Consider the following 26581-nt stretch of genomic DNA (forward strand, 5'->3'; position numbering starts at 1 on the left):
TCGATCGCTTGAATAAATGTGTTATCCATCGGGAATCCGATCCGAGTGATCGAATCCAAATTGAAAACAAGAAAAATCAGCGGGGCAGCGTTGTTGAGCGTCGCCGACTGCTTTTCTATGAAAAATCCCAAACACTCCAAGTCCCCGCAGCCTTTCAAACGTCCATCTCTTTAATAATAAACAATCGGGGGAAAAGACAAAAAGCTTGAAGGAGGAGATGGACGGACTTGTCGCCCGCGCGCTGCCTCGTTTGCTTATTTTGTCCGCGCGCGCTGGGAATCCGCTGAGAGCGGTGCGAATCGATGCGATAGGTGTTTGATTGGGTATTCCTGCTTGTAATAACGCACATCAGAAGGAGGGGATGGACTCGGGCTGCGCCTCAGCTGCTGCTGTTGCGATAGCATGGATCACTGAGCTATTGCCAAACACTTTCTTGGCCGCTAATAGCACTTTTTGCCCTTCTTTGTGCGGCTCGTAGCAGGTATTTAAAAACAGCAACGGGTGAAGCAGACGCGTCTTCCTCTAGCTCCGAGATGATTTCCTCTTCAGTAATGTCACTTTCAAAATCCGTTATCACACGCTTTACTTCACAGAGTGGACTTTTTGAGACGGTAAGACTAAAATTTTCCAAATATGCCCATCATTGCCGACATCAGACTATTACTTAAATTCAATGTTAGGATGCAAGTTTTTTCCTTTTTTTTGCACGCGTAAATTGGAGAGTAAACTCTTTCAGTGGACAAAATGATAAACTGTCCGTATTATATTAGAAATGCAGGTCCGTTCACACATTGAGAGGTCGAGATGGCAACTGTTTCCTCTCTGTTTACTATGTCAGACACTGCCTTCTCCACTAAAAGCGTTTAAGTCCGCGTCTTCGCCTTGCGTTCGTGCTGTCTTCTCTCACGTAAGTCAATCTGACCGCAAAGGGAATCGCATCGAGCCCACTGAAGGGGCAATTGGGAGTCGTGTCGTTCAATAAGCCAGAATATCTTGTCCGTATGTCCGTACACCGAAGTCACAGGGCAGATTGGAAGGAAAGAGCAGTCTTTCATGGATCCAGGATGTTTTTGCCCAATCTCACTCTGTGTGTGCATGCCGTTAGATCCGCCCAAGCATCTGTCCGTCTAACCATTGGCGCATCCATCAGTGTCACACACACGCAGACACACACACGCCGCACGGAGTCGCTTTAACTACGGGAAGCTTATTTTCTTCATCAAAGGACTGATAACGCAATATATTAACGGAAGGGTTCCCAGTTTCGTACTACAAAAGAACAGTTTGACAACAAGTTACCATTTTCTGCCGTTAATAACCTATACAGTTTAGTACTCGAGCAGTGCATTAGATGACTGAAATTGGCGTGCATGCAGATGTTCAAACTGATGATTCTCTTATTTTCAAATATAACCTAATATACACTGATTGCAGTGATAACAGCGACAAGTTACGATCGAAAAACAGCATGTTCTTTTTAAAAATGTTACTCATAAAAGTGGAAACAAAACCTGCTTTGGTTTTTATTTTACCTGAAGTTGATAACTTACTATTTGAGTCACCATTTTAAGCATTTTTTTTTTTTTTTTTGCAACTGTAAAATTTGAGTGAGGTGAATTTTGTTCTTTAATTTATGTGAAATACCGTGATTTACTTTAAATTATCGAGTGAATCGACACGTTCCAGAATGTACGTATTCTGAAATATTTTCTTTATTTTAGGGCACGTTTCATGGATGGCCTGAGTCTCTGAAGCTGTTATTATTTGCCATTAAAATAACTTTATTTTATAATTTTAGTATTTTCTATTAATCACGTCTTTATTTGTAGTAAGTGTAAAACAAAAATAACCACAACTTATTAAACTATGCTAATGTTTGTATATAGACTTCAGAACTACTGAACTGACAGGAAAAAAGTTATCTCTTTCAAATGTGTGTTTTTTTTACTACAAATGCATATAACAAAACTGACTAATATAAACAGAGTAAAGAGAATGTCAATACACGCAAAAAACTCTTCCTTCTTTGGTGTGTGTGTGTGTGTGTGTGTGGTAAGAAATTACAGCTGCATTAGTATATGAACGTGAGCGCGCATTGTGAATCGTTACCGCCCCCTTCCATGTTCAAAGGCTAAAATAAAAACCTAAACATGTAAAAATTTGATATTTTTATTTAGATTGTGTTTAAGTATGTATTCATATTTTTGTTTAAAAAGTACATCACTAATCGTGTTTTATGCTCCGTTATCCAAAAAGAAGAAAAGGTACGTTATTATCTCATATCTCATGTTTTACTTCACTTTATCTCGGTGTCTTTATGTCTATACCTATCATGCCTTGAGCTAAACATGTTTTTTTCTGGGTCTTTTGTTTGTTGACCTGTCAAAATATCCAGTAAGCATTGTTTTAAATGCCGAAATTAGAGACATCTGTTTAATATGAAACACATTTTAGCTGCCAGAGGCCTAACAAATGTACACAGCTTGAAAAGTCTTTTGAAACTATTATTATAAAATCAGCATTGAAATTATTATTATTATTATTATTATTACTATTATTGTTACTATTATCATTAATATTATTATAATATCTACATTTTGGGTACATAATCTTATTCATTCCAAAATGTAAGTATTTATTGTTGTTGATGTCAAACCTAGCGACAGAACATTCAAACAGAGATTTTTTTAAGATTGCAAATTAATCTAAACTGCATTTCTAAGACAGAAAACAAACTTTAAACTTCAATGAAGCTTTAAAATAAAAAAAAAATAGTAGCTTAATGTTTTTTTTCTAATTTTGGTTTCATTTTATTTTATTATTGCAGTAAATATGTGCAATTTTTATAGAGAAAGAGAGAATATATATTAATGACTGTTAACCCATTTAATCCCACCGGTCTAATGATTGTTTTAACATTACAAGGGTGTTTTTATTGGTACATGCGCTAAAGATAGCAGGAACGCTTATGTGCCGCAATGGCATGGCTCTTTCTTTTCAGTGGCATTTGCTTTGTTTGATTTATAAAATGTCATTAGTTCAATTAAAAGAAAGTTTTTCCACTCTAAATAAAGTTTCTTGATGGATGAATTAATAAAGGCAACTGTAATGTGAGCAAAAAAAAAGAGTAGATCACAATTTGATGAGTTCTCCAACTAATCATTAAAGTTAACTTTTTTCTGAAATTCAAAACACGAAGAAAAGTTACTACCAGTGAAAATAAAATTTGGCAAAAAAAGGGAATGTTATTTTTGTCTTTGTTGGCATATTAATACAGCTCCCACGAGAGATTTGAGAGTTTGTGCTTTAAACTCTGGGCAAAGGCTTAAAATAGCCCCAATGGACGCAAATCATAATAGCCTAACCATTCCCACAACATGTTTTTAATTTGCAATACGTTTTAATAGTCCAAACGAAAACTTTATTGGAATATTCATACTATTTTAATTACAAAGATTAAATATCTGAGATGAATGAATTTAATTTGTCTTTACGAACCCACATTTTAGGTCCAGCTTCATAATTATAGGGTGTAGTAAAATAAACGAAATTATAAAAAGGACAAAAAGTTAACAAAAACAAAACACCAGACCTCTGTTTGCTGCTCGTTTGCAGGTTTTTGGTATTCGTTTGTCTTAAAACTGACTTATCCATCTCTCTTTTGTGCTGAAAAAAATAATTTAGAATCACATTTTTATAGTTTTTTTTTTTTGTTGTTACGAGGCAATTGTGATGGATAATCAGGGGCATAACTACAAATTATATATATTTTTTATTTTAACCGTAACATTAAGGTCGGATAATGGTGTGAGATCTCCCAAAAATGTAGTTACATCGAATAACAGGATATCAATTCCACCTTTTTTCTAAAAAAAAAAAAATAACACGTTTTTATTTGACACAATCTTTTCTTGCTTTCTATGACTAAATTCAAACAAAAAGTTCAGTAAAATTCCTGACTGCATAATTCCTTCTCAGTTTAACGTCTGTTTCCCATTTTGTGATTTTTCTACACGCAAGCTGAGCACAGGACCACAGGAGGGCTTTCAATATCTAATATCTCCGTACGATCATATTAAAGCGAAACAAAGGCGTACAAAGTATCAAACGAAAGAAGTTAACCGAAATCGTAAAACATTTCCACTTCTGCTGTACTAAATTTACCAAACATATTTGCTATGCGGAATCCAGCGCAAGAGTTAATTATCATTAGTTTGGTGTCTCGTGAGTAATGTCATTATGTTTGTGCACAATAAGCATTTTTAACATTGGGGCAATTGCAGACCCACACGAATCAACCACACATAACTTGTGAGAAAAATGACTATGATTCTTTCTTCTCTATTAATATTATTTATTATTATTATGCTTTTACTATGCGTGCATGCTATGACTCTAAACGAAATCTATAAAGTTTCGTAACACCTCTCTCACTTTGGCGAGGCTTACTGATGGAGCATGAGCCATTGTCGATTATTTATACTCTTATCATAGCGACAAGAGCACGTTTATATGAAGCAGAGGCGCAGTTGGGTGTGATCGATATATGAATGGATAGCATCAGTCATCAGTCAGTGGAGGTGAATTGAAGTTAAAGTTTAAGTTGAGGTTTATCGGCCAAGTAGGATTGCTCTTGAGACTTTTCTCAGCATTAAATAGTTCAATACAAAATAAAACACTGTTAAAATACAACACAAGATACACATTTCACACAGTTAACCACTGAAAAGCACCTTATTTAACTCCAGCACACAGTTAGACAGCAGGGGCTCCTTGTTTTTATCTCTTATGCATAAAGGTTAATAACAGAGTGTATGTTAACAATCACCACCCATGAGATTTGGAGACTCTAGCTGTGCCACACCAGGGTCAATCTGATTCATGGTACAGTATGATCAAGTGAGATCTATAAAATAAACTCTATAGATTAGCGTACCCAAGTTCCTTTTGAGGTTCAGAGAGGGCAAATGGGCTTACTGCCCTTACCTTCTTAAAACAATGACTACGACTAGATCCAGGCCGGCTATAAAAAGCATGTGTCGTAATTAGAGCTAGAGGAGAATTCCCGCTTCTGGAGCGTGCACGCTCTCCTGCACCGCACGCATCTTCACGGCACACTTGTTCCTAGTAGTGTGTGTAAAGAGGGTAGGCATCAGAGATCTCTCCTCAAGAGAGGGAAGCATTTACTCAGTAACAGGCAGCAAAATGCTCATTCTAGGTATGCAGTGGCATCCCACATCAAATCTAATTCTCTATCGCTCATCCACGGCAGTTTCACAGGATTACACCCACTCTTCTTTCTGCTCGCCACTCCTTATTGAAAATTAGCTGTGACGTAATAAGTAACTTTTCATAAGCAGCTCCCTGTGCTCCCTTTATTTTTGTTTTTGTTTTGTTTGATGTATATGCATCATATATGTAACTTAAAATGTTTTTCATCCAGGCCAGGTAGAAAGGTATACTGTATATTAATAAAACAGCAATTATAAACTAGGATAGGTGAATATAAAAATTTACATTTTGAATAACAAAAAATAATTGTATTTTGATAATTAAGCATGAATGAGATAATTCAGTTTTTAAGCATGGAAATATGTGTCTAAAACAAGCGTTTGCTTCATGTCTGGTCCCTCCACTGATCCAAAGCAGTAGTTAACTGCCCCAGCTCTAGAACTTGTTCACCATTTATCTAGTTTGGCTCATAACTGTTCTTGCACCATAAGAGTTAAAGTGCTGTCTGACTGCTTCCTCCACCTCTTACCAGTGATGTGTGTCTTGCACTCTGCTATGTACTTTTTCCTTCGAAGAGGAACCGTAAGTGTTAGGGCCTGCTCTTGTGTGTGCGCCTCTCTCTCTTCTCTCACTGGGTGTGCTAGCTTGCAGGGTTGAGAGGGCAAGTGCTGACCAGCCCTCTTTCTCTGCCTGTTACTAGGTCACGGAGCACCCCCCCCCAGCCTTGTACCTCTTTCTCCAGCACCTTCCCATCCACTGCCACCAGGGAGAGGGTAATTTAAGCCCTGCTTGATATATCCAATTCATCACTGTCCCACAGACCAGCTTCAAAATTAAAGTCTGATCTACAAAGTTAAAGCAGGTTGCGATAAAAATTGGCATAGGTCAGGGAAGGAGGGAGCGGTCAAAGCACGTGGCGCTTTTTCATCTCTTTTGATTTATGCTTTCAAGGAGAGCCGTGGAAAAATTAAAACATTACCCAGTTATATTAGGTTTAACCCAAGGTGTGATCATCAGAGAAAAATGTTAATTATTAATGAAAATTATGTTGTTGTTAAATATATATAAAAAGGTGAACAAATTTGGCCTGCAGTGCTCGAAAGAAAAGGCTTAATCTTAAATTTTGGACTTGAAATTGAATGAAATTAGATAAAAATAGAATGGAAGCTGAAAGAGGGATATGCTGGACATGACAGAATATTCAGGCTCCTCCCCCAAAAAATAAGTTTGGCTGTGTTTATGTTCACAATTACACAAAAATCAGTTACATTTAGTTGGAATCGTTCAAAATAGTTTCCAATTTTGATGTTAGAGCTGCATCCCGCTACGACATTTGTTTTTGATCTTGAAAGTAGTTTTCTTCAAATGATCACTTTTGAAACACACATTGATCGACATTTCTGAGTGAGATAAAGATTTGCAGCGATTCTACAATGATGGAGCAGATGTGGCTGGAGAGTTTGATTACGAGTGAATGTTTGTCTTTGATGTAGCAGTGAAAGAATGACCAAGTAAAAGAAAACAACTTTCAGTTTAATGGGCTCGTGGAACTCTCTCTGATTGGACGCAATGACGTAAAGCAGGCAGGAGTCAGTCGTGATTGAAGGAACATGAGCGTCTGAGGGACACTGAGGTTTTGGGGGGCAGAGGAAAGAGGTGGGTGGAGGTACTACAGTATCAGCTCGCAAGAAAGAGTGATTGTTAGTGTGTGAGAGTGCACATGATATGTGTGGAAGAAAAGAGAGAGAGAGGAAGTGAGTGTGTATGTGCGTGTCTGTGTGTTTGCGACCATGAACGCAGACATATGAACTTAAGCAAGTGTGTATAAAAGAATGCCTGTGTGTGCAAAACGGTGCATTTTCATTCATTCAAGTGTGTGCATAAGTATTTTGTGTGTGTGTGTGTGTAAGCCTGCATGTGATTGCCTTGCATCTCTGTGTGCGGGACCTGATCCACAGCACTGTATGGTAAACAGGAACATTTTCCCTGGAAGGAGGAATTTCCCCCAGCAGCCCCCTATAGCAGTAATGGTGGTGGTAATGAGCTGCAGCTGTCAGACCTCTTTCCGCCTCTCGTCCCTGATTCATGTTCCTGCCGCACAACATCTACAACTGGAACAAATGTTTACCCCAATGAAAACCAGACAAACACGGCCGGCCCGAATCATAGCTCCTAACGGAATAACTAATGGCCCTGGCCCTGTTTTACGCTATCAATGATACATGTGGGCTCTGAAACGCAGACCCACAAGGTCAACAGCGTGGACCATCAAGCTGTGCTTTTCTTATATATGAAAAGACATGTATGAGATTTAGATAATCTGAAAAATATGAGTTAGCAGTTCGGACTTTTTACGGTTTAAGTATACGGGGAGATTTCGGGTCAAGAACAGCAGAATAGTGTAAAATACACTGCAGACGTAGTTGCTTCGTCAAATCTTGGTGCTGCTGGGCATTTGTGTTTTATTGAACAGATGGAGCTTGACTCATTCTGGCTTCCTGACTGGGTTTACTCCCAATATTAGGCTCCCATGAGGTTGATATTACTAGAGAGCACAATCTATATTCATTGGAATGAGCGTCATGATTCAGAGATCAGCACGAATCAGTGATTGTGACTGAGCTGGAGTGGGATAATTCGAAATGCGTTTTCATAACTTTTTATAACATGCTGTCATTATGCTGGTGTTCAAATATAGCTGCTGTCTTTTTACATTCGCTTTCGTCGTTTTTCCTCTTTGACATTCTTACGTGCTTTTTTATTGTCAATATTTCCCTTCTCTTTGTTCATTATAAAGTATCAAACGCAGGCGGTCATGTAGAGAGATAGACAGCGGCAAAGTGTGTTTACCCCATGCGGCCATTAATGCTACGGCCGCATGCCAGCAGCGACATTAATCCATTAATCACACTTTTCCATTTGCCCAGGCCTGCTATATTAATTTGGCGTGAGGTAACGCTAATACAACCTCTCTCCGTCAAACTTCCTTCTCATTACAGGTACAAAAGTCCCACCACCCACCTGTCAAGAGGCCATACCCTGGAAATCACAATAGACTTTGTATATGGCAATAAAAGATGTTATAACTGTGGCACAGAGGTGCGCAGAAGGAGAAAGAGAAAGAATAACAAACAATAAAAAAAAGGTTTTACAAACAAGAAAACTGAACTTAAAAGAGGAAGAACTTACAGATAAGGAGAGCAGGGCTGAGAAAGATCAAAAAGGCCCGAACCAACAGTGAGATGCACAACCGATCTGAAAGATCAACCTTTCTTCCTCTCTTTCTGGTGTCTTGTCAAGCATGTGAAAGCCACTTCACTATGCTGCTGTTTATCTTGCGCTGACATTCTCTGCTCCATCTATTTTTCAGGCCTCCTAAGCAGAAGCTTTACCTCTAAACACACTCTTGGAGAGACAAGCTTAATCACAGAGAAAGAGAGAATTAGAAATAGAGGAAGAGAGAGAAATAGAAATAGAGGAAGAGAGAGAGAGAGAAAGAAATAGAAATAGAGGAAGAGAGAGATAAAAAAATAAATATACTTTAAAACCAAGGGAGTTTCTCTGTGGAGACAAGGGAGGCAGTTCCTCCCCCCCAAAATTTATGTTATTAAATTAAAACAAAACAAATATTAGTTAGTAGTGTCAACGATATGATAAATCAGATAAAAAGCTTTTAGTTTTACTATATTATTGTAGTTTTATTTTTTTAAGCTCTCTGATGCGAAGTGGTTGATGTCCTCAGGGCAACATTTCAATCAACCAATCAGATTTCAGAAATAAGTTTACCGTTTGTTTTATGTTTAAGCTTACAACCAGGATTAGCTGTTTCTAGACCATTGTTTTTCACTTATCATGTCCCTCTGATTTTAGGGTTTGGTTATGGTTATGGTTGGGGTGGGTTTAGGTTTTATTTAGAAAAATGTTGTCCTTGGGTCAACACAATATGTTGAGGACATCAACCACTTGGCAAAATCAGTTTGATCGATGTGACATACATTCAATAAATATAATGTCAATATAAACATGCCAAAATATTAGCCTATAGTATTTTTGTATGTTACAAAGAATATTATTTTTATGAGTAATTTAAGGTAAAAGCTGTTCCAAAACTAAACAAACACACCTAGAGAGAGACTTTCAGAAGTCCACCACACATACTATCATACTACAAACTGGCTGGTCAGGCTAGAGAGAGAGAGAAAGAGACTCATTTATCTGGTTAGTGTCATAGAAAGTTGTTTACATGTGGTTATGTGGTCATACACCACATTTTCTCGCAGAATTGATGCCACAAAGAGACAAGATCACCTCAATAAAATAATCACTTCACAACTAAACCAACATGACACAATATAAATCTGATCAGGGAACAAATATAAACATCAGTCCACACACATCCAGATCAGATGCCATTATGTTGACCCCTAGGTAACTCTGGTTTATAAAGAGAGACTCGGACTGCACCCAGAGGCTTGCCTTTACAGCCCAATTATTAGCATTCCCGTGGCTAAACACAGATGCTAGAAAAAGTGACACGAGAACTGGCTACAGTATGCTTCCTGCCACTGTATATCAACACTTCTCACATCCAAATATTCTCCTAATGTCCCTCTAAGGGTTATGCAGGGCACATTGATGATACACAGGCAATGCATAAGACATGACTTAAGATTTAAGTGTAATTGTGATAAAAGCATTGTGTGATCACAGCACTTTTTATTTAATTAAAATCATATATTCTTAATATTTAATGTCTGTTTTGCCAGCGTTGTGAGTCTTTTCTGCTATACAAAGCATGCAGATGAAAACTATGTGTGTGTGTGTTCTCTGAGGAGTTTCCCTTTGAAATAGGATCTGATGTGGAAAGACGGAGCTGCTAGCCTGCCCTCTCTGTGGCAGGATTTAGGAAGTGTTACATTTTCACCCTATCGTATATGATCGAAGATACATTGCCCTAGAGATCGTACGTTCATGCTGTTTCTCTTAAAACAGGAATGGGTTTGCACCAGATTTCAGACAGGTGCAAGAGGGACCCAAAAATTTAAAAGAAAGTTCATAATAAAATGACGCATACGTGTGTGTGTGTGTGTGTGTGTGTGTGTGCAGGAAGAACTAATTAAATGAATATATTATTACACATTAGATGCATAATCTCCATATGTGTACATACGCTTCAAACATTTCAAAACCATGAACACAATGGTAATATTTGAAAATAGGTACATACCATTCGTGAAACGACTTAATGAAATGAAGCCTGGTGTTTTTCCTGGGCTTATTGTGGCCTGTGTTCAGCTATATTTTAGTGCTGTGTTTCCCAGCCAAGTGTCATGCAAAGTGTCTGCAAAATGGTTTGATCTGAGCAAATTAATGTTGGACATAAAAGTCTAGCTTTCTCTTGGGCAGAGGCCAGGCTTTTCAGAGAGAAAGGGAAAAAGCACTTAGTTGTAAAAGCGAGTTGCGCTTTACATTTTGATTAGGTCGTTTTTCATGACTGAAGAAAAAAAAGAGAAACACTTGTGATTTCAGGGGTTAATGTGAAGTATTTACAGTATTTACTGCAATGCTGAAAAGTTTAACATTTCCTTTTTCCTCTTTTAGAAACGTATGAGGTAGTTTTGGCATACTTTTGGGAATACTTGGAATACTTTTCACATGTCCTGTGGTGTGACACGCGATACTTCATCAAAAACTATTTCATAGCATTTTGCTAATACTTAAAAAATCTAATGAATGAGGCATTTATGAGTCACATTAAGAGACTGCTTGGAATAGTTTTAAAATATATTTGTTATGACTACTAAAGAATTAAATAATGAAGGTGTCTGATATGTTGTGTCCACTTTTTATTCAAACTTTAGATAAATCCATATCTACTCTGAATAAGACAGATCTGTAAATATTTTAAGCTCAATAATATAAATGTGAAAAGCTAACATCTATTGTTGTACATAGTTTACAAATCAATCTCATACATACATGCTCATATGTGATTCCACAGACATTTATAAAACAAGACAGCCCTTGAATAGTTTATAATACTCATATCCGTAATTATAAAGCTTCTCCCTTTAGTCAGCGAGTAAAAATAAAGGCTTCCATCATAACGTCAGTCTCCGTTCAGACGTGGATCATGATCCACGAGCGGTCGGCTCCATGGTAACCAGTATTAAGTGGACACTATAATCATATCATTAATTCAGCTTTGTGACCTCTTTGTCTCTATTTTTAAAATCAGGTGAGAAGGTAACAGAGCTCCACACACCTCACAGCAGAGCAATTTTACACCACTGCACATCACTGGAGAACCAGTGGGAGGTGACTTAATGCCTTTACTGCCAAAACAGATAGATGGAGGGAGAGATTTTTATTTTCTTATATCATACGTTTAGTAGACGTGAAGCCTGCTGTGACTTGACAATGTGTATTGTAATAGGGATATTTGTTTTTCTCTGTCGCTTTGTTTCTTTAATTGTGTTCTTTGATAAATGCACGTGTTAGCTTTATAACACTGCACTGTAAAAATGTCTCTTATGTTCTTACATTTAAATCATCTACTTTAGTTATAAAATATTTAATGTGACGGTTTAAACTTAACTATACTGGGCTGCACCCACAAAAGTATTTTTTAAAGGTTAAAAAATAAGCAACATTTGCACAATTCTGCTTTTGTAGTGAAGCAACCAAAATACAAATGTGCTTTGAATTGTTTTCCTTTTATTTTTCAGAAGAATGGGCTTCATGAAGAATGAGATGGATAACACTTGGATTGAGGTCATTGCCAAAACACATCGCATTCCTGTCCATTCACTTCACATTCATTCATTCACTCACATAAACAGACGGCTCTTCCACCCATGGCACATACAAGAATCAATCTAGTCACACTTACACCCCAAAAATGTTCAAATAACAGACATTAAGAGAAAATACACAAGGAAAGGACCACATGCACAAACACGCAGGCATGGCGTGCGCACACAAACCGCTGATGCGCATAGAAAGGTGTCTGCCGCTGTTAATATCATTCAGGATACTAAGTGAACGTTTCAGTCACCTTTCATTTCCTTCTCCTCATCATCGTCGCTCTCTCTCACTTTTTACTCTTTCACACACAAGCAGACACATCATCATCATCTTCATCATCTCTCACATTACCATCACTGGACACACAGAGACACATATCCAGAAATGGAGAGATGACAAGGAAGAGGGGAGAACACAAGAAGCACATTAGTTATCGGTCTCTGTCGTTCTCCCCCTTTCACATCCCATCAGAGTAACACTCTTCCATCTGTTCCCTCACTCTTCTTCACCTCTAACTGTCTAACAGCCCTGCTGCACTTCACTACACTGGCCTACCTGACTAAACGACACTTCACACTAGACACACAGATGAAACTGAAATATTTACAGAGCTACGGAATGGAAAAAGACAGAATTGATGGAACAGAAGGAATGCACAAAATAGGACAGTGTGTAGCCTACATTTTTTTTCAGCTGGTGAGAGTGACTAACACATAAACATAATGAGGCATAATTATATATAAAAAAAGATTAACATGTAAAAATCACACAAAAATGGTCACAATATTTACCCCAGCTGTCACTGGGGCAGTACTCTTTAAAAAAGATATGTATACATTTGGTATCAATATACTGTATGTACCTCTGAGGTACTAATATGAACTCTTTAGGTGCAAAGCTGTACTTGTACCAGTGACAGCTGCGGTACATATTTTAACCATTTTCTTCACTGTGGCCATACTTTCTATATGTGTATAGTTAATGCACAAGACAATATTTTAAACACAATTTTAAATTTACAGCAGACAAAATTGAGAAAAAGTAATACTCTGTATTTCTTCTAAAAGTTATATGTAATTTAAAATAAAGGGTAGAACCGGGTCGAAAGTAATGCGGGACAAAAGTAACAAAGCAGTTTTCTTAGAGCCTTGACCACATTTGCATTTTTAAACTATGACAGCATCTTTAGCACGCAACCCTTGACAGAGCTGACAAATACAGCATTATTTTGTCACCATTTTGCGCGTGTAGGTCCAGAAAGCCTTTTTGACCATGTAAGTAAATTCCTAAAGCGGTACTTTTTTCTTATAACGCGTTGTGATTCTCATTTCATGTGTTACAGTGCTGATCAATTCACAGTTTATTTAGTGCTGTAACACATCCTGAAGTTAGTTTTTCAAAATAAAATGTTGGGAAGAAAGTAACACCTGGTACTTTGTTAAGTGCCAATACTGTTGCATTTTGTTGAAAAATTATATTATTCTTATTTTAATAAGTTCAAAGTGTTGAAAAAATATTTTATTCTCAACAATTTAAGTTCGTACTGTCGAGTTGCTGTTGAAACATTTGATGAAACTGAAATTTAAAATGAAAATGTAATTTAATAATTTTTTTGCAAAACAACATGTCCTTCCAGAAAAACGAGTTTTTTGTGATTGTTGCAGGCAAAAATCCTTAATCTTGCGGCATGTTTTCTTAAAAAATGCGATGGAATATGCAGGATATTTATGCGATGAAATTGTGGGAACTTTCCAAAATTGCGGGAACTTGCAAAAACTGTTTGCAGCTTTTGCCGATGTTCACGTCACATAATCACGTCACTTCATAACGTTCTCATGGCAACAGGGGACATGGCTGCGCTTGTGTGAAGTAAATGCAACATATGTGATTTTTGCTACAAAAATGCAGGGATTATAAAATCATCAAAGCCCCACAAATTTTTTGCGCACGAAAATGTGCAATTTATGCTGCGAAAGTGCGACGTATTTGAAGAAATGCGGCCCCCGCATAAATATGCGGACCTTGGCTGATTATGCCTTAAATTATGTGATCACATAATCGCGTTTTTCTGGAGGGACTGAACAACAACAAAAAAATGTTTGCAGCTACATATAAACAAGGTCATAGTCATGTATATTTACTACAAACAAGTGTAACACAAAAATCTATCTTGTTCTGTTGTGTTACTTTTAACCCACCCTTGTGTTACTTTCGCCCCAGCTGACACGGTCAAAAGTTACAATGTGCTACTTATGTTCAAAGCGAAATGATACTAAAGTCATTTTACATTAGTTAAAAAAATGTAACCTGGTATTGATAGATCACACTTGTGAGTTACTGCCCACAGCAAAAATATATCTCTGTCTAAAACATTATCTATCTAAAAAAAAATAATAATTATAATAATATTTTCGCCCCTGCTCTCATCAGTGTAAAACTGTGATTTTGGAAGACATATCACAGAAGGTAGAGACTTACAAATGCCTACTATGTGTGTTGTGTGTTTGTTTATAGGTGGGTGTAGACACACATTTGTTAAAACTTACATTATTATTTCATAGAAGCTGATGATCTACTTATTTCACTTTCAGTCTATCCATGATGTTTGCAGTTGACAGAAAGTCCCTTAATGCACACTGTGTTTTGCCTCCAAGCAAATGTAAACCTATAAAACACAATTCCATCATTATAATTATCATAAATCTCTCATTTACAAACCTCCTTCTCCCATTTTACCTATAAGTAAACGTCACGGCAGGGGGCGAAGAAAAGACACGGTTTGTGTTTGTCCCTCCAGACTTTCCATACACACAGGGCCTTAAGGGGAGCTTACACAGAAGCTCTTTAGGGGGTTGTTAGCTGTGAGCTTAGCCACCACAAGAGCTCCAGCGCACGCACTAATTATTTTCATAGTCAGCCGGGTGTGCAGAGCTGGCCTGCGAGTTGTGCAAATGCTTATTTAAGCTGTTTAACTGACATCCATATGGTTTTTATCACCATGAAGAAACGTTTGAACTGGTTTTGTTTTCCTGCGGCCAAGGCTATGACCTGTCTGTCAAAAACTTTCATATGCGTTTCTTTTCTGGGAAATTCTATTCCATAATGTTCTGGATCAGTGTGTGTTTGTTTTATTTCAACGTTGCTGTATTCAAAAAGTGTTAATAAAAACTAAACCAGATTTGGCTTGTATAGTGAAGTGTGTGTTTTCATTTTAGAATGATTTACAGTATTTATGAATGAATGTGAAATTGTGTAATCCATTAGTATTAATTAAAATAATTCTATAAGCAATGATTAGTCATTTCTGACGTGTGATATTTGCTCGTTTGAACAAACATCATCTCATGGGCTCATACGAAAAACAATTGTCCACACTTCCCGAACTACATGCAAACTGAAGTAGATGTGTGACAAAGCCTCACACATACATAGTTAAGCACAGTGTGTCCTTCACATCTGTATTGGCAATCCTACAGGTTTATGCTCCGCAATCCTATGAGGTAACTTCCTTCGGAGCCTGTAATGCTTCCTGTGTCTAATACGCTGACCAAGGAACGCTGAAACGATTACGATTCCGTTCATGCAAAACATTAAACCCACAACCCCGCAATGCAGCTTAACCACAGGCATTGTAAGCGACAATTGTTTAGGAAATGTAATTCTGTGTAAAAACGTTCAAATGTCTCTCTGTACAGTAGTTGTACGGGCAGTATTACTTTAAATAAACATTGCCATTCCAGCATGGGTTTGTGAATAAATAGAACAAAAGGCAAAGAAGCGGATTTCCTCTGCTGATTGCAGCCAGATGTTAGCCAGGGTCTGCTGCTGCTTAACTGGCTATTAAGAGGGAAATTCAGAGTAATTCAATAAATAGAGCCGCCATAGGAACTATAGTCTAATGTGTTATAATGCAGGCCCAGAGCTTTCACGCTCTTCTTTTTCACACAAGCACTTAACAAAATGAATAAATGCGTATACACATGCTTTATATTTTACAAGCGAATAAAAAAAAAAATTTGTGGATATTTAAATAATATTTGAATTTTATGCAGATTCAGGCACAGTCATTACAAACAAAATCCATCAAATAAATGCAAATAAAACACATTTTAAAATAAAATGCTTTTTAATATTGTACCCTTCAGGCAATTTCTGAATTGTTTTCAAAATGTAAAAAATAACCCAAAACTCTCTATGCTTTAAACGCACATATACGATAGATACAAAGATGTTACAGTGTCCCAAGTGGATTTATTATGGATCTGTTTGCTTTGGTGAGTACGTCAATTGCTTTCAACATCCCAGCCATCTCTCTCTGATCCAGACCCAAGTGTAATTAAGGAAACTATGCTAGTGTTAGGAATGTAGACTTGAATCAATACAAATAACTGATATGACCCTGTATCACTGCGGGAAAGAAAGAGAGAGAATCTAAATAATCAAACACATAATCCCACAGCCAGTAAAACACTTGTCATTTCATCGTCTTTCTGTTCTCTCACCCCACATCTCTTAGCTGTCTCTTGCTCTTGTGTGTGCATGTGTGTAAGTGTTACACAAATCGTCATACGAATAACTCCAGGATGAAGGAAGAGAGAGAGAGAGAGATGCAGAAAGGTCAGAGATACTGAGTGAAACGGATTAAGGCTAATGATTATCTCAACCTTTATCTAATCAATAATCATTTATCCAACAATATTACCGCCAGCTACTGCCCATTCTCTATTATCCCTGCACAGACGCCAGCGGCTGTATTGTCTCAGTCTGTCAGCTTTATGGCCTGGGTGAATGGTAGGTGAACATCAGGGCTGTGATGCTCTCTGTGTGGCGGGTAGTTCATTGGTATGGCTGTGCGGTATGAGGATATTTCCCATATTGAGATATATTTTATATATTTATTAGTCAAATTTATTTAAGTTTTTATTGAAATTTATATTAGAAGTGTGTAGTATAAAATATATTTTTTAAATAAATAATAATGGCAGAATTTTTTTGGTGTTTAATGATAGCAGGTACTCGAGCTGGCATGTTTTGTAGTAACTTTTTGAAATATTAACAAACACATTAATTGTGATAAAAAAAAAATCTTATATAAAAGTAGTTTTTGAATTTAACATCAGATGAAGAATTTAGCTAATTGTTCATGTTTTATTCGAATTAACCAAAAACACAGAAATGACATCCCTCACACACACCCACCCCCTCTCTCAATGTCTCTGTCTGCCACTGATGCCATCATAACCTCTCTCTTTATTGCTTTTAATGACTCCCTCTTTCCTTTCATTAATTCTTTATCGATTTCTCTGGACGGCCGTTGAATTAATTTCCAATTACCAAGGATTAGAAGAATAGACAAATGTGCATGTTTGCATCTGGCGTGCGAGAGCGCATACTGTTGTGTAAGCACATATGTTTCAGAAGAGTGGAAAACGTGTTGACAAACATGTTTTTTAGATCAAGCGCATTTTTTAGCAGTATTTTAATGTGGCTGAGGATTTTATATTTTTTTACAGGCCAAAACAAGTCTAAATAAAATAAAATTTCCACACGCAATCACAGAAATCGCAAAAGCAAACGCAGAGTCTGCACAGGGGAGTGTTGTGAATCTGACAGAAGGAAATTGCAGTAAAGGTCAATGTGAGCTAATGGCTAGGGTACCTTACATGAAATAAGTCCAGACCCTTTTGACAGCTCCTTCAGTGTCACAGTCTTTAACTACTGCTACTGACGTGATCGGAAAACCAGCCATGTTTTGTGTGCCTGTGGACGTGAGCGTGTGAATGCGCTGTTGAGCCAAAACGTTTCATTGCAAACCCCAAAAATCAAGTACCTCCAGTCTAAAATGAGCAACACTTCACAGCACTCAAGAAAAGACTATCGATACGAAATTGCCAATGGTTATTAATTAGGGTAATTATTCACTTTCATATCTGTGACAGTTATTGACTGTCGTTTTTAAAAGAGCTTTGAGAAAGCTATCTCAAAGAATATGGACAAATCTATTGAAATAAAAAACTAAACAGTTTTAAAATGAAGTGAATTGATCAGACAAGGACACAAAGCTGAAGTTGTTTTGATTGTATAAATCCAGTATTGATGTTTAGTGTACTTCAGTAAGCTCAGAAATAACCTTTACCGTAACTTCATAACTTTAACAAGAAAACAAGTCTTTGTTGTTCCTGTTAGTGTAATCATTTGTGTGTGTTTACCTCCTTCCTGCTGGTCCCTGAGTAATCTATACTTTAGTGAGCATGTGTATGTGTGCACGCATCTGTTTGTACTCTTAGTTATTGTGTGTACGTGTTTGTGTTGACCCAGGTCTCACTCAGCTCATCCCCATGTGCGGGTATGTGTGTGAAATACTGCACACTAATAGGCAGTGCCGGCCTCTTACATTCACAGAGGGCCACTGTGCGCTGTCACTTTAACAACCGGGAATTATCACCAACATCCAGATTTGGGGTTAAGAGTGTCTCGAACAGTATATAGATACATTTTCCATCAATAAATTCACTCCGAATCCAGCCTCCTCAGCCCAAAGCATCCTGCCGCCTGATTGACGTTTTTACCACAAAATTATACCATGTCTGTCGGCGGAGGAGAAGAAACATGTCGCCATTCCAAAATTAGCTAGCCATCAACATAAAACAGGATAAGTCCACTGTGGTGTCATCTCACAAGAGTATTGATTCAGACAGACGTTCGGGATACAGAGCGGATTTCCCATAAAGCCAGTAGCCAGTGTGTCTTCTGGGGAGACAGTGAAGGAGAAAATATAAATGATACAATACACAGGTCCAGAGATTTAAAATCACGAACCCAGCGCTTTAATTTAATGTTCAAATTAACCGAGAGCTTTCAGAAACACACGTTTCTATATTTCACTTTAATACATGTTAAAATATATAAAGCTTTGTCAGGCATGTTTTACGTCAGTAGGTGAGGAAGGCACTAAATTATTGAAAATACAAAATAGTGTTTAAAGGAAAAATTTAAAATTTTAGTGACACCAGTGGATAAAGATTCCTCTCTTGAATCGGACTGAAATGGAAATTCATGGACTGATTTAACAACTAAATCAGAATAACTTTGAAATGATGATCCCTTGGTGTCAAGATGCTTTCAAACGAACCCAAGTTTGCAACAAAAGTGATGCGTGGGAACCCCCAGGTGAATTTAATTAAAGGTGCTCTACAAATGCTATCCCACTGACACCAAGGATGTATTACCAAGGATTTAATAATAATGGTAAAAAAAATGTAAATATTAATAATAAAGTGTTCCTCTATCTCAAATGGTAGCCCATAGCCTTAAAAATGCCAAGGGTGTTGGTTTGGTGCCCATGTAACACATGCACTGATTAAATATAGGTTAAATACACAAAACGTTTCTTTTGATAAAAGTGTCTGCCAAGTGCATAAATGTAAAACAATTTAAGCAAATTCCAAACATAAGATGCACTAAATATTTTATACTTCAATACTGTGATTGCTATTTTTCAAGCAATGTAAAAAATAAAAAAGCATGAACTTGATGAGACTTTGATGTGGCTTCGATTTAAGAAATATGTTAATATGGGCAGAAATATCATGTTGCTTGTTGATATTCCCCAAGAGTAATGTAAAGCCTGTTCCATATGCCTTTAACCCAGAAACTGTTAATTAAAAATGGAAGTGGAACACGAATTTACATTGGACTAAAAATATAGCAAGGTGACTTAAGACCACCACATGCCATAAAGCTATATACAGTGTATTTATAAATACACATACATACATTCATAACTTTTAGCTCATGGCAAAGCAATGTTTCATGCTAAATGACAGCTTAAACATCCATTTGAAATTATGCCAAAATCTTTCCACTCGCCAATCAGATTACATGCAAGTACTCTGACAGTGGTGAAAAAATGGATTGTTTAGCCGGCCAATCGGATGCCACGTAACAGCTCCGGCGTACATGAAGCAAAGCCCTGCTTAACCAGTCACAGTCGCGGCGTTGTAATGAAATCCAGACTGAGACAGAGTTTGGATTGATTTCCAACATCTTGATTTAATATCCTGAATTAATTATTTTAACTTGAATAATATATAAAGGAAAATAAATGTAGAACACTCTAGGGAACAAGAGAGGGCTTCTTTCTTGCAGAGTTATCTCATGGTCAATCTCACCCTGAGACTACTTTCAGCTGTGTGCGTGCCTGCCTGCGAGCATGTGTGCGATCTGGCGTGTGTGAATGTGTGTGTGCGTATGTCTTTGCCGAACGATTTCCTGTAAATTACTTTTGTGGGTATGGGCTTGTGCGTGTGCAATATCACAGAGAGAGAATGCATGTTTGATTGAAGTTTATTTATGTATCCTTACTTAAGGACGTTGCCTTTAGTTGAGCTGATACACACAGGTCATCATACATGAAGAGCAGATGGAGTTTCTGCAGGTGGGAAGAGGTGAACATAAGCGTGACTCCAAAGGATACCCATATCCAGAATGAAGATAGATTGACATTATGCATTTTAGCCAGAATACCGACAGACAAAACTGGTGCATGTACACGGCCTAACTGCATGCACAAATGAATAGAAGATTAGGGGCGTGTAGGAGCGAGTAGGGGGCACAACCTAATCCAGGATTAAATGTAACAAACATTTTATATTGTTAAACAGGGTTGAACAATACGTGTTTATTTTTTGGTCTTTTACCTTCACTGTCTGAGGATGGCCTCCTGCAAATTTATGAAACGTTTTGATACTGGACAAGATACTGGTGTTTTGGCTAGAACGTAACATTTTTATTTCTGAGTTGGGTATGCAAGTCACCTCATATTAATTTAATCTGTCTTGTTGCTTAAAACATACCATTTTAAAACACGTCATTAATTGATAGCAAATGTTAGCTGAGATTGGAAACATTTCCACACAGTGGGGTTAGTTGTATCACAGTCTTACAACTAAAGGCCGAAGAATAGTCCAATTTTAGTCCAGTACGCATGACGCAATTTTCGTCATCAGAAGAGTGCGTACTTACTGTACATGCACAGTGGGAAACCCCACTTACATTGTAGTCAAATAAACTATACTTATAAGGCTTTGCGCACTTACACAAGTACAAGTACACAAGGACATGTGTACAGACTATTCTCTTTTTTTGAAAATATGCTAATTTTCCAGCTCCCCTAAAGTTAAACATTAGATTTTTACCATTTTGGAATCCATTCAGCCAATCTCCGGGTCTGGTGCTAGCACTTTTAGCATAGCTTAGCATAATCCATTGAATCTGATTAGACCATTAGCATTGCACTCAAAAATAACCAAAGAGTTTTAATATTTTTCCTATTTAAAACTTGACTCTTTTGTAGTTACATTGTGTACTAAGTCAGACGGAAAATTAAAAGTTGCGATTTTCTAGGCCGATAATAATCAAGGACTTTGTATGGCTCAAAATTATCAATTTTTATGCAAAAAATCATTAGAATATTGAGTAAAGATCATGTACCATGAAGACATTTTGTACATTAACTACTGTCAAAATGTGTTTATCATTAGTAATATGTGTTGCTAATGACAACCTTAAAGGATTTTCTCAATATTTATTTATTTTTTGCACCCCCAGATTCCAGATTTTCAAATAGTTGTATCTCGGCCAAATATTGTCCTATCCTAACAAACTACACATTAATAGAATCGTATTTATTCAGCTTGTATAAATCCTAATTTCAGAAATTGACCCTTATGACTGGTTTTGTGGTCCATGGTCACAAATGAGTAAAAAATGGCTGTATAAGAGAGGTCGTGAGGAAGTAATTATATTGGGATGGTTTGCTTGTGATTGTTCACTTAGAATAATTCAGATTTATAAACATAAAAACAAGGGCAAGAACAAATAAAACGTGCACACACCTGTTTTGAGTCTGTGAGAAATGTGTAAGATTTTTTTTAACTATTTAAAACACACTAAACACCTTTTATATAGCCTACACATAAGCAGCTGCATTTTGTGATTTGAATAAGTTTTAAATTTTATCCTAAATTCTTTAAATTAATTTACCAATTCTTCTGCAAAAATGTACGTGTATATGTTTGATTGTTAAATAGGACCCATTTAGTGATGCACCGATGTATCGGCCGCCAATATTTATCGGACGATTTTTGATGAATTTGAAACCATCGGCATATCGGCAATAGCACGAGAAAGGCCGATACCGATTGTTTATTAATTAACTGCATAAAGAAATCCATTATATGTAAAAAAATGAGTTAATGTTGTTAATATAATAAATGCTGAATAGCAAAAACCACCTTTGAAGGTTGTCATGCTGTCTTATTATATTTGTTTTAGCTTAATTTGTGCCTCTTTTATTAGGTTGGTCAGTTGAATGTTAATTAGATCAAATCCATGTTCAGTAAAAATAATTTGATGCAGAAATAAATTAGCTAATAGACCAACTGTATAGTATTGTATAAAAGTGTAACAGGCCAAAAGTTGTTTGTTTAAATCAGTATCGGCCCAAAAAAATCCTATCGGTGCATCCCTACCATTTACTACTTCTTCACCTGTACCTAACTTAGGTTAGATCTCTCTTTAGCTGTCTACAGTACCTGAGAAACATCTAATATTAAACATTTCTGTGATGTCTAGGCGGCCGCTATTGGCACATCACCTTCCCATTCGATTACGTTTATTGATTAGTTAGCCGGATTTTTTCCCTGGCTGAATATCTGAAACAATCATCAGCTCATAAGCCTTTTTTCTCACCTCATTCTGAAGTGAAATGAGAAGGCACATAAAAACTCATATTGAGCTGCGTCAGAGCGTCTCAGCTCCATTTGTAGCTGGCTGAGTTGCTTCTCTCCTTGTCAGTGTCTTCATATCCCGCTCACTTCTGACACGCGGATTATAATAAAAGAAGACTACTGTCAGGGAAGGGTTGATTTAAAGACAGACCCAGTCAATCAATCACAAAGTTCAGATTAAAAGTACATGTATTGTTCTGTCTCACTCTGTATCTCTTACTCTCATTCTTTTTCCCTCCTTCACTTTTTTTTCATTTTAATCTTAGCAAAAATAAAGGAAGGCCTTTAAATTTCACCGCTTCCACAAAACTCTGGCAACTATTCATTGTGTTCTACTTTCTCCTTTCAACCTCTCCGCAGGAGGCTGCGTTCATGACAACTTTATATACGATGTTCTCCTTTCAAAATGCCATCGATGCCTCAGATGAGCTCTGCACTATGATCTCCCAACACAAAAACACCAGCGTCAGATCCTTCTTATTGACACACGCTTGCTGGAGTGGCCTGCCTGTGCGAGGCAAAGGGCGTCGCTCCCCGCTTTAAAAAAACACTGCTTTACATTTCTCTCCGCAGAAAGCCGGCTAATTATAATAAGGGTGTTTAGATGATAAAATGATATCGAATCCAACAGTTTTTCCTTCTTTTTTCCTTAGCAACCGGAGTTCAACAATGTCACCAGGAAAGAGGTAGCACTTAATCACCCAGACAAACACGCCATTACCCTGCGGATCCTCAGAACACCGAGCCGAATTAAATATGGTAAACTATCTCATTGCACAAACACATGCATAAAATCTCCGTCTCGGAGCGATCAAAGGTCAGAGGAGTGAATATGTAAAAATCCTTCTTTGAATTCATTTAGCGTTAAAAGCAAACACTCTCCAGAGATGGCAGTCACCTGCTGCTAGCTAGACTCAAGTAATGACTGTCGTCTTAAAGGCCTGTCTGGTGCAACAATGCCATTTGTATGTTGGAATTTATCTGGGCTCTCGTTTCGAATGCTTCCAAGAGGAGATCACAAAGTCATTAACTATTTTCTGTCTTTCTCAGCAGTTAGTGTTGATGCAGCCTGCTTGCAATAATGTATTGTGTCGCAAACAAGAAGAATGGCCACTTCCCTGCCTCCTGGTGCAGAGGGGGCCCGCAGTGACATGGAGGCTCAAGTATATGGATGGCCTGAGGAGGTCTCCATCATTCATAAAACATGCCGCTGCCGCACGCCACCGAATTGATCTTGCAAAAGAAGCAGGGTGGCATGCCGACCACTTCATTAGTCTTCCACGGCCACAAATCACACTCGCCGTAGCCTCCAAGGGACCTGACGTTACCGCAAACTTCACCGTAAAACGCACTTGCCTGGGTTTCGATTCTGCGCTCCCAAATATTTTTACGAAAAGTTGCACGCTGACCGCATTGTTTATGGTCAACTGGTGCCGGTCTGAGAAAATACATGTGAAAAGAATGACAACAGAGACCAAACCCCACAAAATAAGTAATGGATACAATTTTTGATCTCTGTAATTGATTGCTCATTTTGGGTGTCATGGGACGCTTCTCCATAAGACAATGTCAAATATTGATGATATTTCTCTTCTCCATCCTCTGAATGAATTGCCCCACTCACTGAGGCTTTTTGATGAATGCTTTTTATTGCCTTTTCTGTTGTTGTTGCTGGAGCAGCTGGAAGAAACTGGGCCTGGTCCTCTCAGACTCTGCGAACCAAATTGCCCTGAGAGGACCGCGACCATTATAGTCCACAAATCAACGCCGCGCCGCCTTTTATTATGCATCTGTTCTTTGCTTTTCGAGAGTTTAATGGCATTAAAATGCATCCACATTTCTGTTCTGAAACAATCCCACGATGAAGCAAAAGTCAATTTTATGCCTAATGTTGACTAAACGAAAGAGCAACAGTATTAATTTGTGCAATTTCACAATGTCCAATGAAACCAATCTTATCCAATCAGCATAAAATGTTTCTCGGAACGCAAAGACCGCCAACAAAAGACCGAGCAGATAGCGATCACTGATGGAGAGCGTCGAAAGGGGCCCGCATAGGCTTGTAAATGTAAAAAGAAAATAGAATGTCTTTCTTGCTCTCTTCTGCTTTTGTCTGTCTGTTTCTCTGTGTCTCTCAGAAAACAAACTGTTCTTGCATTGTGTTGTCTCTTTAAAGTTGCATGCTTACCCCTCAGCCCCCCCATTCCTGCACAGTCTATTCCCTTAACTGTCATGCTGCCAGGCCTAAAAGCATTTCTTGTGAAATGTTCAACATCAGAAATGGTTTGTGTGCATGTCAGTTTGGCCTACCAAAAAATCCTAACAGTTAGGCCAAAGGCACCATCGGCACGTTCCCCTGTGAAGTTTTGCTTGTGTTTTAAAGGCCACTGGTTGTAGCTAAGCCAGTATTGCTGTCTAAAGCTTATTTATGATCTCACTGCTATATTAAGATCTCATCAGGTTAACACGACCTACGACCCTGTCTATTTTTAGCACAGATATTGTGATTGAGACATTTTAAATGACAGTGAAGCTACAGTAATCATATCCTGTATGCATAGCATCCATCTGAAACACAATCAAATACGCTTTGGCCTGAACGGAAAAATCTGAACTTTTTCATAAACGCACATAACTCTCTCTCCGCATCCGCCCCTCTCTCACAAAACTCCCCGTTTGACTTGTGAAACACGATGAACACAACGAAGATATGCATGAATAATTCAGTCCACTCGGGCTGTAGTGGGTGAGCATGTAAGCATGCGAGTGGGTGAAGGTGGGGGACGGCAAACAAGTCCCTCCTGGTTAAGATTTTTTGAAGGACGGCCCGAAGTGCTCAGCGCAGCGTTACAAGTGCTCCGCGTCCGAGGGGAATTAGGAGCATCTCCATTACCAGTGCGGAGCGATTTGTTTGGAATTATGCCAAGCTGCAAATATCTGGACCTTTGGGGACAGCGAACATCCGATCCCACAGCGAAGCAATCTTTACAAGTTTGCTTTATTCCCTCTCTTCGCTCACCAGACTCATCTATCCTCAGATGTGTCCTTCTAAATCCTTTATGTTACAGATCTTTCTTTTGAATCAAAGAGCATCTTTGCCTTACAATTCATAATGCTATAGCAATGTCAAGGTCTTTAATTTGTATCCTAGGGAACACCCATATACTCCTAATGTGTATTTGCTGGATCCTGAATGGTGCTCCTGTACCTCAACTGTGTTAGCAGCGGAAAAGATTATGGGTTCGATTACAAGGGAAAATAAATACTGATAAAATGTACACATTGAATGCACTGTACATCACTTTGGATAAAAGTCTCTGCCAGACGCCTTAATGTAAATGCACAGTTAGTTTGCTTTGGAGTGAAGTAGCTCCCAAATGCCTAAACGCAATTTAAATATGCAAATTAAAGGTGCACTGTGTAACTTTTTGAAGGATCTATTGACAGAAATGCAATATAATACACATAACTATATTTTCAGTGGTTTATAAAGACCTTCTTTACATACACCACAGGTCCCCTTATATGGAAGTCGCCATTTTGAACCGCCATGTTTCTTTTTTACAGAGCCTGGTTCATCACTACGCTGTTTCAGATGATAACATGTTTTCCTGTGGCATCTACTGTAACTTCTCTATGCGTTTTGAAAAGGAAGGGTGAGCGGTGGACTGAGCCATGGTTGCAATTTGCGATGTCACACCTAGATGCCGCTGAAATCTACTTTAAAATATCAGCCAAAATTAATAAATGCA

General features: G+C 37.8%; 1 protein-coding gene and 1 long non-coding RNA gene across 4 annotated transcripts in view; one reads left to right on the forward strand and one right to left on the reverse strand.

The window, feature by feature from the left end:
• Positions 1-1534, reverse strand: part of tshz3b (teashirt zinc finger homeobox 3b) — a 37066-nt gene extending 35532 nt beyond the window's left edge. The window contains exon 1 of the mRNA XM_065289266.2: positions 1-1534. The gene's annotated coding sequence lies outside the window, so the exon portion shown is untranslated.
• Positions 471-26581, forward strand: LOC135778740 (uncharacterized). Of its 3 annotated transcripts, none has more exons than XR_010544614.1 (4): positions 471-611; positions 11961-12006; positions 23483-23588; positions 26397-26581. It is a non-coding gene; the product is annotated as an uncharacterized lncRNA (long non-coding RNA). The 3 variants fall into 3 exon arrangements; XR_010544615.1 differs by lacking the exon at positions 26397-26581 and adding an exon at positions 23880-26386; XR_010544616.1 differs by lacking the exon at positions 26397-26581 and adding an exon at positions 23883-26386.

The sequence above is a fragment of the Paramisgurnus dabryanus genome, chromosome 2 (genome assembly GCF_030506205.2).
Source record: "Paramisgurnus dabryanus chromosome 2, PD_genome_1.1, whole genome shotgun sequence".
Lineage (NCBI taxonomy): Eukaryota > Metazoa > Chordata > Actinopteri > Cypriniformes > Cobitidae > Paramisgurnus > Paramisgurnus dabryanus.